Source organism: Opisthorchis viverrini (assembly GCF_000715545.1).
Source record: "Opisthorchis viverrini unplaced genomic scaffold opera_v5_67, whole genome shotgun sequence".
Taxonomy (NCBI): Eukaryota; Metazoa; Platyhelminthes; class Trematoda; order Opisthorchiida; family Opisthorchiidae; genus Opisthorchis; species Opisthorchis viverrini.
In genome coordinates, this window is record NW_008751722.1 from 306,261 (window position 1) to 311,073 (window position 4,813).

The following is a 4,813-nucleotide window of genomic DNA, read 5'->3' on the forward strand; positions in this document are numbered from 1 at the left end:
ACCTTCCCGAATTACAGATTCTCTAAAACGTCTTCCAGCAGCCAAAGAACACGGTTTCCCGATCAACAAGGCATGCAAAACAGACATATGATTTTCGTACAGGCTGTTCTAGAAGCAGTGTACACCATAGTCAAATACACGTTCCTACCGCTTAGGCGGTCTTTTAAGCCACACTCTGATGGTCATTCGATGACGTCGATCCGTATGCTACATGTACCTTTCCTTTCAAAGGCACGCTAGAACTTCGAACAGAGCTTGCTGAACTGTTGCGAAAGTTCTGATTTGAACCGCAGGAAGTATGAGCCGGAAGGTTTGCGGACATGTGCGATACTCTGTGTTGTATCAACGCTTTTGTACGTGCATTACCGTCTACGTCTTCACAGGCGGGGAGTTTCAGAATATTCACCTGTCCCAAGTCATGAATATTCAGTCGGATAGGTGCACGCGGAATAAGCCTACTACTATTATGATGGAATGATTGAATGATGAAGAAACTTGATGGGACTCGGACGAGAGTACGTTCATTGTTTTGACATTTTACACTCAATAGCGTTTAAAAAGTGCCACATAATCCAAGCAAACATCGTACTCCTTTTTTGAGCATGCGAAATGTACCCTCAATTGGAGTGATGCCAAGCAGGATGAAGGACTGTTACAAGACGAATCACACATTTTCAGCACCAGATTAATGCCCTCTTATTTCTACATATCGTACTATCTCTTGGCAAGGCATGGTAACCTGAGAAATCTGCCCAAACTGCTCAGAGACGTTGCTGCTGTTTCGCTACAAACGATGACTTTTTGCCGGCGAACTAATCTCTCACTAGAATCGCAAAGCATATAATTCGGGAGGATTTATTCTAACAACAACGAGGACAGCTGTGATCAAGGTCAGTGAACATCGGCGCATCCTGCGTTTCGTGCACCCTGTACCGCACATGAGATGTGTTCAGACAAACAGTGCTTTGGTTGTCCTTCTCATCAGCAAGAGCCTGTTAGTTTCACGGTACACTGTGTCAGTCTTCAAAGCCCTTCTGCATCAATAAGTGTAGTTCAGCCTGGCCATCCCTTTATATTTATCCAGCTCAAGACCTAGCATTTGCGTTTTGTTCTAAAAAAGATTGAGTGGCAATGGTTGCATCTCTTCGGGATACCCTCATTCGGAGGGTACAATGCTAAGGGGAATGCCCAGTCAGACTAAAGTACTTCATGGACTTTAAGGCAAGCGGGATTTTAAAATGTGGTATTGACTCTGGATGAAAACTGATTCTTAGATCTCAGCCAACACAACGAAAGATCCGATCGCACACTTACTAGGTTACTGGGGCGTGGATCACTACACACAAATGTCTATGAAGGCATACTTCATCTAGCCTAAACTATAGATTTGTAAGCCACGTCATCATGGAGCCGATATCCACATCTTAGCATTTCATTGAATAGATAAAACCCAACTGAGAGAGGCAATAAATCTTGGATGAGGCAAAAAAAACGTTCGAAAAAACAGAGGATGGTTTGTGCAGCGGAACTGAAGTTCGTTCATTGTCCACTGCCTGTCCTCTGTCCTTGTTATCAAGGTCAAATTCCCTGGTGATGTGTTTATCGGTTGTAGCTGTCTGGTTACCCAAAAACTGGGTTGAATCAAGCGCTAGCTAGTCTGCCAATGACCGAATCATTATCATTGTTTCAAAATTCCGAAATATTAATTTTTCTCCCAATAAACATATTTTTCCAGTGTCTCTGTTTACAAACATTCCTCAGCGACATATCCGAGTGTGATCCAATCAAATGATGTTATTTTGCCCACCCCACATCCAAGCCGTCTTCATCTGTTTTCGACATTTAGTATATTACGCTTTTTGGCTGACTGGCTTGTTTTTAATCTGTCCCACTGCCCTACTAATGACCTCGTGTTTTGCATACCTTTGCGATGGACTAATATTCCGGAATTTTAGGCAAATGTTTCAGCGAATAGTGAAGTGCTGTAGCACTTACCTAGGATGCCATTGTGAAATAATCTGATGTAAATTAGTCATCCAGTGCAAAGGCATCTGCCTTACTCTACTTAACGCTGCTCATGCAGTGTGTAATAGCTGAAGATCCAAACCTGTTTCACTTTAACTGCCGCTGGCTATGGTAGGTACCATTCAACAGCTGTTTGCTTACCGCCACGAAAGCGGACAGTTTGGCCGCGTGTATTCAATACACCCGTGTCCATACTTGCGTGTTCTTCTGACTCTGTGAACTACAGTAGACTGGCTGTGGTTTCGCAGTAAACATCCCAATTCTGTCTGAGTTCCCCATATGAACGAGAGTTCGTTCGCGCGACTTGTTCAGAGGCTCAACTTCTCCTAACCCCGGAAGAGCGTATTCTGTCTGAGACGTGTAGGTTTCTACATTAACGCCACGATCCATGCGTCCAGTTTCGGTATCACATTTTGGAGGCAGTAAAAAGGCTGCGTGTGACTTTGTGTAGAGACGCAACAATGACCACGATCCAATTTTCCGTTGTTTTTTCCCCGGCTTATTAGTTCATTCCGCATCTTTTCAAAATTTGATATTTGTCTGATGAGTTGGTTGATGTCCGAAGGTATGGCTGTTTTTGTACGTTTTTCCCTTACGAATCCTTCCGAATCGCATTCACATCAACTCATCTCACGGCTCTTCCTGTAATGGCTTTCTTTTGAATGCTACCTTGTTCCTGCGCACAGCATTTGCGAAAGTCAACTCATTCATTCGCTCCTAAAGCGATAATCTTTAATAGAATCGGATTCATTGGGCTTTTCGATGGTCTTATTACAGGGAGTTAATGTGTCGTCATATCGTTTTAGTTTGTTTCCGATGGGCGAAGAAACGTTTGCGAATCGATTCCCAAGCGAGTCAAGCAGCTAAGCAACAAGTGGTCGCAACCAGATCAACAATTTGTTTCCGTACATTTTCACGAGAGCTGCACTGTGGGCGACGTAATATGTTATCCTCTTCGTACCCATGTGGCAGACCATTTATCTGTAGCACCCTTCCGGTGCCATGCCACCGGAAGGAAGTACGAGAGCTGAGATACTGTCAGGTTGCCTAAGCCAAGTCAGAGGAGGTCAAACGGCAGAGGTCGGGTTCGAACCACGGACCTTCCGGTCAGTAAGTTCGTGCTCTAACCACTGAGTCATCTCAACTGAGACTAAATCGTGTGACGAATGATGCACGTTGAGTGCGCGATGACAATATAGAAACCGTTCAGAGCTGAGAGTCAGGTTGCCTAAGCCAAGTCAGAGGAGGTCAAACGGCAGAGGTCGGGTTCGAACCACGGACCTTCCGGTCAGTAAGTTCGTGCTCTAACCACTGAGTCATCTCAACTGAGACTAAATCGTGTGACGAATGATGCACGTTGAGTGCGCGATGACAATATAGAAACCGTTCGCACATACCTAAATGCAACGTGTTAAGTATGACAGTTTGGGCAATGCACGCTGTATATTCCCTTAGTAGTTGATCCTTAGACCACATGCTGGAATCCATGGCGTCGGGGAACATACATTTTGGAACGATGAACTAGGAGTCAACTGTCGACATTTGGTGCATGTCTAGAGAAAGTATGTTCAAAGTAATGGTGGTTTTTTAGTACGTGTGTAGGAAGGCGCGTTTGGTGCAGTATAGTGAAAACCTATGAGACGGAGCAGTCACTTTATTCTTCATATCGGAAGTCAGATTGTGCTTTATTGTCTTATTAACTCTAGATCACTCTTTCAGCCACATGACCCCCATTATTTCTCCGTAGAATCAGTGGATAACGCGGGGTGGTTAGTCGTACCACGCAACCTTGATCATCCGGTCCACACACTTAATAGTGCGAAGACATTGGAGACCCAACAGCCTGCCCTCAAGTATCATTTATTGGCATGCAGTGAACCGTACAGAATTAGCTCCTCAAGTTACGAATGTTAGTAAGTTGGCTAAAGCGGCCTGTGACATAATTTCCTCATCGCTGACAATGTGTTCGGGGACCAGCCGCCCCTAACAACCGAACATCACGTCATTTGGACGCATGTATCACGTGCAGGACACGGGCCAGACGAAGGCATGCCCTGATTGGTCAGAACGCCAGCCAATCCGAGTCAAGCACCTTTGACTCGACGCTTCTCGCCCCCTCACGGACATTATGGCACGACCTTGTGGAACACTCTCTGACTACCCTATAAATACAGTAGTAGTGATTTTCCTTTGTCTCCATAAGGGTCTGTGTAGAGCTACCGTGCCTTTTGACATACCATAATGGGCGGAGCAGGAAGCCAAGGGACCGGTACAGATTTGCACGACCGTACACCAACCGACCGTACAACAACAGAAGCAGTTCGAAGGAGCTCAAATGTATCTCTGATGCGCAGTATGTCGGTGAATGCGACAAAAACAGTTGAGCCCACGTCTTCTTCCGCAGATGCTGCTGCCAGCTACAGTTGAGCGTCTTCTTCCGCAGATGCTGCTGCCAGCTCAATTACCGAATTCAATTTTGATGCTGAATCTGGACGAACTTTCGAAAGTTAGTTGGGGAAATATGAAGACATGTTTCAAACCGACTTTGCTCAGTTTGATGATGCATGGAAAGTTCGTCTGTTGCTGCGGAAACTGGAAACAGCTGAACACGATCGGTTCACAGATTTCATACTCCCCAAACATCCTCGTGACCTTGGTTTCGCAGATGCTGTCAAAATTCTGGCCCAAATATTCGGTGAGCAAAGTTCCTTGTTCAATATTCGTTATCAGTGTCTCAAGATTACCAAAAGGGATACTGAGGATTTCATCACATATGCCGGTGTGGTCA